The sequence below is a fragment of the Rhinolophus sinicus genome, linkage group LG06 (assembly GCF_036562045.2).
Source record: "Rhinolophus sinicus isolate RSC01 linkage group LG06, ASM3656204v1, whole genome shotgun sequence".
Classification (NCBI taxonomy): domain Eukaryota; kingdom Metazoa; phylum Chordata; class Mammalia; order Chiroptera; family Rhinolophidae; genus Rhinolophus; species Rhinolophus sinicus.
Window position 1 is genome coordinate 152,542,710 of NC_133756.1, and position 13,976 is coordinate 152,556,685.

At 47.8% G+C, this 13,976-nt stretch overlaps 1 long non-coding RNA gene across 1 annotated transcript; it reads right to left on the reverse strand.

The window, feature by feature from the left end:
- Positions 1-477: 477 nt before the first annotated feature.
- Positions 478-13,314, reverse strand: LOC109455075 (uncharacterized). The gene is made up of 4 exons (XR_012497582.1): positions 13,146-13,314; positions 12,239-12,350; positions 11,183-11,392; positions 478-10,392 (listed from the first exon to the last, which is right to left on the reverse strand). It is a non-coding gene; the product is annotated as an uncharacterized LOC109455075 (long non-coding RNA).
- Between the last annotated feature and the right edge of the window lie 662 nt (positions 13,315-13,976).

Here is a 13,976-nt window from a genome sequence, read left to right on the forward strand (position 1 = left end):
TCAGGCTGCCCTGCACTTGCCTAGCAGTATCTTTTTCCAATCCATCAAGGTCATCTCTCCTTGTGAAACTGGGCTGTCCCCACCAACAGGGAGAGCATGCTTTCCTAATGTGCACAGAGTGACTGACGGACACCCATCAGTTCAAAAGGAGAAATAGGGTATAGTACGAGCTAAGATCATGGGCTATAGAATGGACAGATGTGGGATCAAATCCTATACCTGCTACTTGCTGGTTGTGTAAACTTCAGTGAGTTACTTCTACTCTGAGTATCAGTTTCTTTGTTTGTAACATGTGACTAATGATGGTGACCTCAGAGAGCAGCGGTGAGAAGGAAATTATATTATGTAGGAAGCACCCTCAGCACAATGCCTGAGACACGGTCGGTGCTCACTAGACAGTGACTAGGGCTGTTACTGTTGCTGTTGTTCACTCTGAGCCCCATCATGCTGCCCCTCCCTCCACACTGGCCGCTCCATGACAGTGGCCTTAGTATCCTTAACAATCTGTCTCCCTGCTCCTCTGTCCCACCCTTCCCTGGTTCATGATCCAGGCTTTGTTGGGTGCTTCTGCCATGACAGAGGCTGTCATGATAGTAAATGCTCAGTAAATATTTGCATTTGTTGATGGATGATTGAAGAAGACATCCATGAACAGCACCCATGGAAAACCTGGCTGGTGGCCAGTGTCAGAATCTCCCCACTCCCTGGCTCCAGTCCCCAAAAGATGAACCCCAGAGAGCTGGGACCTAGACATTAGCAGGTAGGGAAAACCACCAAGCTCATTATTGGGCAATTCAGACAATGTAGTTTGTTGGGGAAAAGCACAGGCTTTTCAGTTAGAAGCGTGTTTTCAAATCCTGGCTCAGGTGGGTGACTGGGTGGATGAAACTTCCTCTTCAGTTTCAGTCTCCTCATCTGGAAGATGACAGTCATAACGACTGCATTGATGACTACACCTTCATGGAAGTGCTGCACAGATTAAATGAGATATTTCACACAATTGTCTTGAAGCGTAGAAGAGGCCCTACAAATGGGGTTATTTTTTTCTGTATCATAGGCCTGATGATGCCGCAGTAACAAAGAGCCCCCAAATCTCAGTGGCTTACAACCACAGAGGCAAATTTCTCACTCATACTGTATGTTCATCACAGGTCCGTCAGGATCTCTACTGGTGTCATTCTCACTTAGGAAGCCAGGCTAATGGAGCAGCATCACCTCACACCCTGCTGGTGGCAATGGGAACCATTGCAGAGGGAAAGAATGTTCTGGAAAGCCTTGTATCTACAATTAAATGTTCTAGCCTGGAAGTGACCCACATCACTGCAGCTCCCAATTCATTGGTCAAAATAGCCACATGACCCCACCCAACGACAAGGGGTCCTGGGCGTACAAACCTAACATGTGCTCAGAAAACAGAGAGGCAGACATATTTGGCAAACAGCACTCATGACAACCACAATTATTCATCTCCATCTTTATTTCTTCAGCAGCAAGACAGGATTCATTGCTTCTGCCCTGTACTTAACCGGAAGTTGGGATAATCTCTAAGTCCAAACAGACTGCTGAGTGTTGAGGTCTCCCAGGGTCTCTGAGCTCACATCTGCTCTTCTAAAGCCTCCTGGGTTCTCTGAAAAGCTGGGGCTGCTGGAACTCGGGGAGAGGACAGTGGAGGAAAGGACTGGTGGGGCTGGAAGGTGGTGAAGGGCTCATTCTTCAATTTTTAGCCCCAGAGACGTTGGGCCTGAAACTTCAAGGAGTCCTTCTTTGGAGGCCCACCAGATATTAAAAGCAAACAAGATGGCAAAGCAGGGTTGCAGAACTCACGACCTATTTTTAATGTTTGCTTTTAACTAATTAATGCTTTTGCCATCTACCCACAGTCCAGTAACTGATAAAAAACATCATCGGGAAATAACTCTAAAAGTCTAAATGTGATGCCCTTCTTGGGCGTAAGACCTCCTCTGAGAAGAGCAGGGAGGGCAGGTGGGGAGGAAGGAGCTTGGGTTTTAGACTCCTTGGAAGGTTTTCCCATGAACTTTGTCCTGCAGGAAGCTCACCGTGGCTTCCATCTGGTGGTTATGGAGTCAGCTCAGCTCTTGGGCAACGTCATTTTATGCCCAAAGCCTGGAGCTGTTTGGTCTCAACAGGGCACGCAGCTGTGACTGAAAATGCCCTAAAATCTCCCCATGGATTCTCTCACCAGGCCTGTCATTTCCCCTTCTTAGCAAGTCAGTCATTCCTTCGGGGTAAGGCTCCCAATTTCGGTGTCAGGAGGGGAGCCGGATAACAGAGAAGGGTAGAAACAGGAATAGGATAGGACCTGCAATGGGCCCCAGAAAAGGGTCCTTGACACTTTAGACAGAATTAGCAAACTGTAAAACCTTCTGGCCACCCTGAAGGAGCTGGAGGTAGATGTAGAGATGTCTTCGCAGGGACTGAGTCTCTGTGGGCTCCATCTTGTTCTTCCGTCTTCGGCGTCTCCCTTTCATTGTTGACTCTACCTGCCCCCTCTACTGAGGCTTGTGCTGGTTCTCCTAACCTTGCTCCACGTATATCTAGCCAACTCTAGCCACACACAGAAACACTCTTCATTCATTCATTCATTCATTCATTCATTCATTCACTAATTTACTCAAATGTTTTCAAACTTTATCAGACATTTATTGATTGCTGACTGCACACCTGGCATCGCACTGGGCCCTGGAGCTTCATCTATAACCATGAACAGAGCAGATAGAGTCCCTACCTTCACAGACCTTCACAGTCTCGTGAGGAGCAAGACCTTAAAATTACAACTGCAACAACCCAATTTTAAAAATAATAACGGGTAAAACATTTGAGCAGACACTTCACCAAAGGAGATACATGGATGGCATGTAGGTGAATGAAAAAATGTTCCACATCAGCACTTATTAGGGAAATGTAAATTAAAACTACAGTGAGATAGCACTACACACCTATTCAAATGGCTACAGCTAAAACGACTGTACATCCCGAGTGTTGGCGAGGAAGTGGCTGACGTAGAACTGTCATACACTACTGGCAGGGGGAAGGTGGTACAGCCACTTTGGCAAAGAGTTTGGCAGTTTCTCAAAAAAGTGAAATGTACACCTATTATATGATCCAGCCATTCTACTCCTATTTATTCAAGAGAAATAAAAAACATATGTCCATACAAAGACCTGTACATGAATCTTAATTGCAGCTTCATTTGTAAGAGCCAAAACTTGGAATCCACCCAGGTATCCATCAACATGTAAATGATATACAAATTGTGATACGTCCAGACAATGAAATATTACTCGGCAATAAAAAACAGTGACTAATGCATACAACCGTGTAAACGAATCTCAGAATCACTATGCTGAGTGAAAGAAGCCAGACAAAAAGTGTATATACCATAGGCTATTCCAGTTATTCTAGAAAATAGAAGCCAGAAAGCAGATCCGTTGTTGACTAGATGGGGGTTAGGGTTGGTTTGGAGGGAGATCTCACAGAAGGTCGTGAGGTAATTATTTAGGGAAGACAGGTAAGCTCATTATTTTGATTGCAATGATGGTTTAAAGAGTGAAAATATGTGTCAAAATTGATCAGATTTTACACTTTAAACCTATGCAGACCAACAAAGTTCTGTGTGTGTGTGTGGTGGTGGTGGTGGTATGTTGTATATATGGGGGGCTCTGGCATGTGTGTGTGTGTGTGGTATACATGGTGTGTGTGATATGTGGTGTGTTGTGGGGAGTGTGTGGACATACAGTCACATGCAGACCTGCATGATGACAGCATCAACTGTTTAGCAGACCTTGGTGGTCAGAGTATGGCCTGTGAAATAAGACAAGCTAGGTTTGAATCGTGCTTTATTTACTTTTAGCTATTTGACCTTGGGGACATTATTAAAAAAAAAAGTCTCTGTGCCTCTGTTTCCCCATCTGTAAGTGGGGGCAAGGATAGTGTCTATTTTGACACATTGCTAGGAGGATTTTATTCGGCAATCCATTAAAAGCTCCTTCTAACAGCACTTGGCACTCAGTACACTTTAGCTGTTATTATTTCACTGACGCTGACAGAACTCCCCAAACCCATTCCTCAAAGGATTTCTGAGCTGGGAAAGAATCCCAAGGTAATTGGACTCAGGGTGCTGGCTATCATATTCGCTCTACAAATAAATCAAGAGCAAGGTATGACCTCAGACTGGAAAGTGACCTCAGAGGTAGAGAGGGCACAGAGAGAGAGAGAGAAAGAGCAAAGCTAAGAGGAAGGAAAGTACATTCAGGACATATTCAGCAAGAATAGATGTCTCTATTTAGGGGAAGGGCGATTATGTGAAAGGGGACAAATTTAGTCTATTTAACTCTTGCTCCAGAGAGCAGACGGGGAAATGGACTAAAGGAGAGAAGTGTCAGCATTTAGTCAGAGCAATGGAATGGGCTGCCTTAACAGGAAGTGAGCTCGCCGTCACGTGCACGTCCTGTTTGGAGGAGTTGCAAGTCGAGGTTGGAGGACCCTCTTTTGCACTCTGTATCGGGGTGACCAGGATCATCTCTGAAGTCCCAGTGAGCCACTGAGCTCTCTGGTGTGGTGGAACCAGAAACGCACAAGACGGGGAAAGGAGGAAGAGCAAAAAGAATGAGTACCAGGAGACGAGGCTGGAAAGGGGCACTAAACTGTCTGCAGTTGACCATTAGGTTTATCCATTTGGATTATAGATTGTCCATCACAGAAATGTAAAGAATGACAGATAGTCCTATCAGTCCTTTTCATTTTAGTATAAATTAGAAACACTAATCATTTCTTCCATGACAGCTGACTGATGACAGAAGAGGACAGAAGATACCAAGCGAAGAGAGAGAAGGACATAGAGAGTAAAGCGGGCAGGGCTCTGAGACAAACTTCATTAATCTCCATTTTGCCAAGGAGTAACCCTGACAGCAACCTGAAAGGAAAGAAAAATAAATACTCAGTGGAAAACTTTTGCCATCACTTATTCATTTCAGCAACTGACTACGGAGTACCAACTATGGACCATGCTGTGTGCAGGGCACTGGGGACACTGGATGAATCGGACACAGCTCTGGTCCTCTCTGGCACCCAGGCTAGTGGGAGACAGACAAAGAAATCATGGTCATAAGCCAGCATGACCAGTGCCAGGATAGAAGAACGTGTCCAAGCAATGGATGAGCTTTCCCATCAACTGAACCCCAGCCTTTCTCTTGGATCCACCCTTCCCCCTGGGAGGAATAGATTAATATTATACCCATTTAACAGACAGCAAAACAGAGACCCAAAGAGTTTGAGCAACCTCTTTGGGAGACAGCAGAGTCAGAACTAGAACAACTGACTGCCGAGCTGGGCCACTTCTCCCAAACAAACACACATTCTTTGAGGTCATTTCCCAGAACACCCGCAGGCCACAGGCCTCCCCTTTGGTGGGTCCACTTGCTTGCTGCCCTCCTTCCTTCCTCTGCTTCCTCTCCACAGCAAAGAAGATGGATGCTGACTGTCATGGTGAGGGCCTGTCTGGGGCTCTGGGGCTCTTGGCAGGTGGATAATTAGAGTCTGAGAGAAACCATCTGCTCAGACCCCTGGGGGTCTTGGGCATGCTGGGACAGCACAGCTGTTCCCGACTGGCCATGCAGGCAGTTCTCACAGTGGAGTCCCTACGTGCAAAGGGTTTAAACATCTCTGGCCATGAGAAGACCTGGCCACCTCCCAGCAGCAGGGCCTTGGGTGAGGAGCTGGAGTTTTGGTCAGGTCTTTATTTCCTTGTTTGGGTGCTCTCCTTTCTCGGGGCCCTAGGGCAGAGCTGCATGGATGAGGGCAGTTGGGTGTGGAGGGTAGGCAAAGGCCAAGGTCAATCCTTAAACTGCAGAGAGGGGAGAGACATAGGCCAGTACCACATGGGCCCTTCCTCTCTCCAGAGGGCAAAATGAGGCCCAGGGAAAGGAAGAGAGTGGGCCACAGTCCCACAGGGAGAAACCATCATCCAAGTTCATCACATTCCTTGCTGAGGGACAGGAGAGGGAGTTGGGGGTGGGGGTGGGCGTGGTCAGGCTGAGCATCCAAGCCTCACTTCTTAAGGAAATCCTATCCCCACTCACAAAGAATTTTACCCACGTGACCTTGTCTTATCTTGGCAACCTCTAAGGTTGGTATTCTCTCCAGTGTGCCGATGAGAACACTAGGACACAGAGAGTTTGATGAACTTGCCCAGGGCCACCCAGCTAGCAAGTGGAGCAAGGCTTTGCATTTAGGTCTATCTGAATTCACAGCCCAGCTCTCACCCACCCCAGAAGCAGTGCAGAGAAGTGGGAAGCACTTAAGTACCAGGCCTGGACTGCTGTCTCGCTTCAAACCCAGCTCTATCACTTACAAGCTGTGTGAACTTGGGCAAATCGCTTTGCTGAGCCTCACTTATCCCCCTCTTGAAAATGGGGATAATAGTAGCCACCTAATGTGTTGTGAAGATTAAATGAGTTGAAATGAGTAAAGGACTTGGGGTTGTGCCTGGACAGGGCAAGTCCTTGAAAAATGTTAGCTACTATTACCACAGGCTGTTTTTCACACAACAGCCAGGGGAATCCTTTGAAAATATAAGTCTGATCACTTCACTCCCCTGTTTAAAACACTTCAATGACTTCCGCTACACCCAGAACAAAGGCTCAAGTCCTAACTATGGCCTCTGATTGGCCTCCGTCACCTACCTGGCCTCCCCTCCCCTCCCTGACGTGGCAGGCTCCTGCCTCAGGGCCTTTGCACTATTCTTCCCTCTGCCTGAGCACCCTTCCTCCAGATATCATCATGGCTCCTCCTTCAAGCATCTGCTCCAATGTCATCTTCTCCATGAAGTCCATCTTGACACCCTCTTCAAAATTGTCACCGCATGCTTCCCTGTTTGATCTTCTCTGTAGCACTTCTCATTGCCAGCAGAGACTCCAAAAACTAGTTTTCTTATTCAGTTAGTTATTGTTACTATGTCATCTTTCTCCCCACACTAGAAAACAGCTTACGAAAGCAGGGATCTTTGTTTGTCCTGCTTTCTGCTGTGTCTCCAGCATGGAACATTGGTTGGCACAAAGTGGTACCCCAGAAAGTATGTGTTGAATAAATAAAGAAATGGGTGATGACATCCATCTGCCTCCATACTCAAAAGCCAGGAGTCAAACACCAAGTAGACCAAGTCTGAAGGGTTAGAGGCAGGCCTGAGGGGAGCAGAGTCAGGAGGTTGAGGCGAGACAAGGATGGGACAGAGAAAGGGCCCCCCATCACAGCCCTTCTGCAGCCTAAACCCCACATCCAACAGCCAGAACATGGTGGACACCCAAGAAATGCTTGTTGGAAGAATGGCAGGCAAGAGAGAGAGGGCCATTTACCAAACACATACCAGGCACTAGGAAAAGAAACAAGCAAGATATTCATTCATTCATTCACAGATGAGCCATTGAACACAGCCCTGTGCCAGGCACTGTTCTACGTCTCCAGGACTTACACTCTGGAGAGGGGTGGGGAGATGTGTATTTCATGCTCCCTGCATTCTCAGATGGCACAATCTTGTGAGCAAGAAAGACACTAACCTGTTCTAGATGTTACGTATTAATACCACATCCATTTCACCTATGAGGAAACAGAGGCTCAGGATGCTTAGGTGTCTCGGTGGCCAGGTGGCAGAGCCAAGTCTAGAACCAGCTGGCTCTGCCTGGCTCCAAACTCCCTTCTTCCCCTCAAATGAGTGTCACGGGTGTCTGGTGTTCCAAGAAGGGTGGGTGCCTCACCAGGACAGGGTGGCTGGAAGGTAATTCCAGCAGGAGGAAGGTCACGGGTGAAAGTGCAGAGGTGGAACACACGTTGTCAGTCCAAAGCCAGGGAGAAAGTCATTTGAAGGTGGAGCCAAAGAAAGTGAAATCAGAGAGTGGGAGAGAAGCGAGCGCAGAGCCTGCAGGCTGATGGCTTCCGCTTTCTCCTTCAGGCACTGGGGAGTCAGCGAAGGTTTGCGAGTGCGAGGGCTCCTAAAGGGAATCCTGGCAGCTTGTGCGGGATAATGAGGAGGCAGAACACACTGGCAAGGAGGAGGCCTGGCCAGAGGCTGTCACAGTGGTTTTGGAAAGACGTAGTAAGAGTCAGGGATGGAGGAGGCCCCAGAAGGAGGCAGGCACAAGGCCATCGAAGAAGGAGGATCGACAGGACACAGGACACGGAGGCCCGTGGAGCCTGGAGGGGTAAGGCCCAGACATTTAAACAGTGTCCGGAAGGCAATGCCGTGGATGAAAACCAGAAACCACAGGCTGTTTTGCCCCAGTCATTGGAACTGCCCTGAGTCAAAGGCAGCTCAGAAGAAGGAAACATGCAGAACAAACGTTTAGGAAACACCTGGGATATGCCAAGGACTGAGCCACACACCATGTGGGTACCATCTCACATCAGTTGCACCACCACTCTGTGCGGAAGTTGATTTTTCACAACTTTCGGGAGGGATATTTTACGTATCATAAAAGCTACCCATCTCAAGTTTACAACGCCATGATTTTCAGTAAACTTGCCAAGTAGTGAAACCACCATCATTAGTTTTAGAACAGTTTCATCGCCCCACAAGGATCCCTGTGCTCTTTTACATTAATCCTTATCTTACCCCCTGCCTGCCCCAGGCAGCCGCTAACCTACTTTCTGCCTCTGTAGATTTGCTTTTTCTAGACATGCTATATAAATAGAATCATACAAAATGTGGTCTCTTGTGTCTGGCTTCTTTCACACAGTATGTTTTTGAGGTTCATCCATGTTCTAGTTGGTACGACTCAGTAGCTTGTTTCTTTTGAAAGCTGAATAGTATTCCATTGTCTCGATATACCAGGCTTTGTTTATCTATTTACCAGTTGATGGACATTTATGTTTTGAATTTGGGGCTGTTATGAATAAGGAAGCCGCTGTGGACATTCGTGTGCAAGTCTTTGTGTGGATGTGTTTTCATTCCTCTTAAATCTAGGAATGGAATTGACAGGTCATGTGGAAAGTTCAACTTTGTTTTTTTTTTTTTTAAAGATTTTATTGGGGAAGGGGAACAGGACTTTATTGGGGAACAGTGTGTACTTCCAGGCCTTTTTTCCAAGTCAAGTTGTTGTCCTTTCAATCTTAGTTGTGGAGGGCACAGCTCAGCTCCAGGTCCAGTTGCCGTTGCTAGTTGTAGGGGGCGCAGCCCACCATCCCTTGAGGGAGTCAAACCGGCCACCTTGTGGTTGAGAGGACACGCTCCAACCAACTGAGCCATCTGGGAGCTCAGCGGCAGCTTAGCTCAAGGTGCCGTGTTCAATCCTTAGCTGCCCACCATCCCTTGCGGGACTTAAGGAATCCAACCGGCAACCTTGTGGTTGAGAGCCCACTGGCCCATGTGGGAATCAGACCGGCAGCCTTTGGAGTTAGGAGCATGGCGCTCCAACCGCCTGAGCCACCGGGCCAGCCCAAAAGTTCAACTTTTTAAGAAATGTCCACAAGGTATTTGTTTCGAGTCAGTCTCGGCCTATCGATAGTGATGCTATCAGCTAGAAATGCCTGGTGGCACTCACCTGGGCCTGTACTACTTGTGACAGCCCCTACAGACATTTTCACCACCAGAGCCAAAGGTGTAGCTGGATAGATCCTTGTGGTTCTTATGACTGCAGACACACCTCAGCAACAACAGGACTTTGACAAAACAAGTTTAGTTACTCACAGGCCCTGACGGGTCCACTGCATGCCCAGGGCCCCAAGTAAGGTTGCTGGGAGGGAGAGAGCATGGATCTGGGGTCCTGCCTTTATCGAGGTTGAGGGTAGGGCGCCTAGGGTTTTGAGGGTTTACTTATTATCAGTGAATTTTAAACATAAGAGCAAGAATTAAAGCTGGGAGGGACACACAAGGTCACTCCAGCAGTCAGTCCTATAGGTCACCCGGGGCTTTCTAAAGAGGAATCCATGGGTGGGAGGGTGGGACAGCCTGGCTCTTTATCTAGCTGTGTAGCCAGCAATATATTTATTCAAGACGGATGTCTTTGCAATGGCTGCCTCTTTAATCAAAAGCCTCATGTCAGGTACTTACACTACAATATTATTATCATTTTTCAGAGGAGGACTCTGAAGTTCAGATAGGTCAAGTAAATTGCCCCGTGACACTGGGTCACAGCTGGGTGAGGGAACTAGATTGACTGTATCACAAATCATGGTCTGTGTTTGTCACTCGGTAGAACTCGCTTTCCAAAAGGATCTCCCCCATGGACCTATCCACTGTCATGTGCCTTCGGTCCCACCATTAGCACATCTCTCCGTTGTGTTAAGCATTGCTTCTCTTCACTCAGGTGAATTGCTGGGCCATGGTAATGTGAAAATTTCCAAACACCTTTCTGTAAATGACTTCAGCCTTGAGCCTAGGGCCTGCAAAAGAAGAAAACAGAGACATGAGAAGGGGAAAGAGGGCCTGGAAAAGAGGCAGCAGGGGCCTTCGTCACTCCTGTGTTTGTTCCAGCTGGTCCTGCCCTAGGATGTGCTCAGTTCCCTTCAATTCACATTCACTGGGTGTCAGCCCTAGGCCAGGCCAAGTGCGCCTGGCCCTAGAGGGAGCCAGGGCAAATCGGACATCATGCTGCTCTTAGAAAGCTCACAGCCCATTGGGAAAAGCGGGTGCACCATTCCACACCAGAGAGGTGCTGTCTGAGGGTAGACACCCAGCGCTTCGAAAGCCAGAGCAGAGAGAGACAAATTACTGCTGGGGAGACGGGACATTCTTCCTGGATGAGGTGGCATTGGAATAGAGCCTTGGAGGATGCCTGGGATTCCATATGAGGACGGGCTTTCCAGGCAGAGGGTTCAGCATGAGGAAAGGTATGAGGTGGAGGGTTCAGAATGAACCTTTACGCATCTCCCTTCACCTAGAGATTGGAGACCTAAATCAGACATTATACACTCAAACGCATCGAGGGCTGAACAGACACTCTGATAACTGAGTCAGGCCAGATGGGACATGTCATGAGCTGGGGCACAAGCATTTTGTCTAAATGGTGGTTGCTATTCAGCTTTTGAGCCAATTGTCACTGTGTGGGAATATGTAATGGCCCATTATTGCCAGATCTTTGATGTTTCAAAAGAAACCAGAAAATCCAACTATTTATGTGAAATATCCAGATTTAGTAGTGCCAGAAATGCATTTCAAATTCTTTATACTCACCTATGGGCCAGACTGTCCGATGACCTCCAGTTTACAACTTCTGGCCAGTGTGCCACGTCCGGATAAGCCCTGATCCCGACCTTCTCTTGGCCTTTCAAGAAGGATAACCAAAGGGCTGCCCCTCCTGCCTCAGCCTTCCTGCTGCTCAAAAGGGATTGGCTGGAGACAAGAGCCAATCAGAACACAGAAGCTAGGAGGGGGCGGGAGCTCCTGACAAAGGAGAAAGTAGGTGAGCAGTCATCAAACCCCATCAGCAGCGAGTGTATGGGATTGATGGATTTTAATTACATCTCATTCTAATCCTTAACATTTATCTAAAAAGTGACAGGGGCGGGCAAGAGGGCGGGTCACGAGCGTGCTCAACCCCAGGATTGCCATGTGTCTAATTAGAAGTTTTCTCCCTCTTGATCACCTAAAGTCAAATTCATTTACTCTGCTCGAATTGAGGGTTTAATTGGATTCTTGTTTTTCCTCCTCCTGTCTTCTCCCCCATCTCCTTTGTCTTCCAAAGGCCCTCTCTCCGTGCAGGAAGCGGGCCACAGCATCTCATCAGAAGAGAACACCCCTTTAAGGACGCCCGTTTTATGACTGTTCATGCCAGCCCGTGGCGACAGCAGCAGCGACGGCATTGACCCAGAATCACCGTTATTAATTATTCAGGCCACCATGATTTAGGCCCTCGTGATGATGTCTGATGGGCATTAGGGTGGCTCCTGACCAAGTGGGCTTCTTGGTGGCCGCAGACCCTGCGCGCCGCCCCTCCCAGGCCCGCGGAGCTCTCCTGCCTCTTCCAGTTAGGCCAGGAGGACCCGCACTTTCAATGGTGGTGCGGCTGAGTGGGCTTAATGTCTCTGTTCTGGAAGCAAAGTGGTGGAGAGCTGCAATTAAAGGCTGAGCCAGCTACATCTGGAGACGTCATGGAGGCACTAAAACCACTAATTCTTTTGCCAGGTGATGAGAGTTCTATCCTTTTTTGTCGCCTCTCTCTCCCCTTGTCAATTAACGGCTGCTGGGTTGGTAATCAGAGGGTAGAGAAGGCAGGAGGCGACTACTCACCCACGCGCAAAGTTCTTTCTTCTGCGTCAGACTCTCCGGTGCTGGAGAGGGGAAGAGGAGTAGGCGTAGACACAGGTCCAAGATCTGAGCACCCGTCCTCGCTGTGCACTGTCTGGTGATAGCGTAATACAGAGCAGAACTGAACTGGAACCCAGCTCAGTCACATACAAGTGACCTGGGGAATGTAGCCTAGCCACTCTGAGCCTCAGTTTCTCCATTGTCACACAGGATTCATATAAGGTTGCTATGAAGAGTCAATGTGCCTTATGTGAGGAGAACCCTTCACACAGCAGATGGCAGAACGCTGTTATGTTGCAGTCAGCAAGGCACCTGGCACACAGTAAGTGCTCAATAAATAATAATCACTATTATTATCATCTGACCTTGAGCAAGTTAGGAGCTAACCTCTCGGGGCCCTGGGCTTCTCCATCTGCGAAGTGGGGACAATCATTGCTCCCTTCCTATCTCCTGCTGTGAGAAGCAAATGTGTGAATTCACATTTGGAGAAATGGTTTGAGTTCCCTATATGTTGGTGATGATTACTCTAGTAGCTCTCTGAGCTTGGGCAAGTCCCTTAACTTCTCTGCACCTTAGTCCCTTCATCTGCAAAAAAAATAAATAAACAATTGAAAAATAACACCATCTGTCCTGTCTACTTCCCAGGGTTGTTGTGATAATTAAATGAGATGGTGTTGATAAAAACATTTGGTGATCTGTAAGGCTCTACAAATGTTAACTTAGCATCACGCCATTGAAAGGTAATTAGTTGGTAAATAAAGGGAAAGAATAGAGCCTTTTGCATACAAACTGTACTGCTGGGTACCCCAATTGCAGATGAGGGACACTTCTCTTTTTAGAAGTATTCCAGCTAATAAATAAGGAAGCGGTGATAGGATTAGAATCTTACCACTTTGAGACCCCTGATGGATTTAATGGATCTAGATATTGAACATCCACAGCTGCTAACATTCCCAAGCTGGAGACGGTACGAGCGGCCATTAAGTGCCTCCTGACGGAAACAGGAAGCACCGTGAGGTCGTCTTGCTAAAAAAGCCGAACTTGATTGAGCTTCAAAAACTACTTGTCAGTGTGCTGGAAATACAGAGGACAGAGGACTAGATTAGAAGATACCAGTGAAGTTCACACTGGGATAATGCGGGTCAAGCATCTGGTTTCTTAAAAAATAAAAAATAAAAAAATTAAGAGAATGATACAGCCACTTTGGAAGACAGTGTGGCAGTTTCTTACAAAACAAAACATACTCTTACCATATGATCCAACAACCATGCTTCTTGGTATTTATCCAAAGGTAATTGAAAATTTATTCCCACATAAAATGTTGGGGAGTGAGTGCCAGGGCACCTTCCCCTCTCGCTGTTCCAGAGCAGTACAAGTGCTGCTGGCCTCGAGGATCCGGGCCTGACTTAAAAGCCATGGCCCTTGATCCTGGGGAGTGGCAGGGAAGGGGTGAGGAGAGAGGGGCCCTCTGTGCCTCCAGCCCCGGGCGCTGCAACAGGACTCCATGGCTGACCCGTGCAATATAACCCAGACTGAAGCATCCCATCTACCTGCCAACGCCCAGCCTGGGTGACTGGGTGGAGAGTGAAGAAGACCGACCTTGTCCCTTGGCTAGACTGGAGCTGCTGGCCTCAGGGTGGGAGGGCTCTGTGGGGGGAGATACTCCTATCTACTCATTCATGTTCTAGGCTCTGGGGAGACAGCAGTGAGCCAACTCATA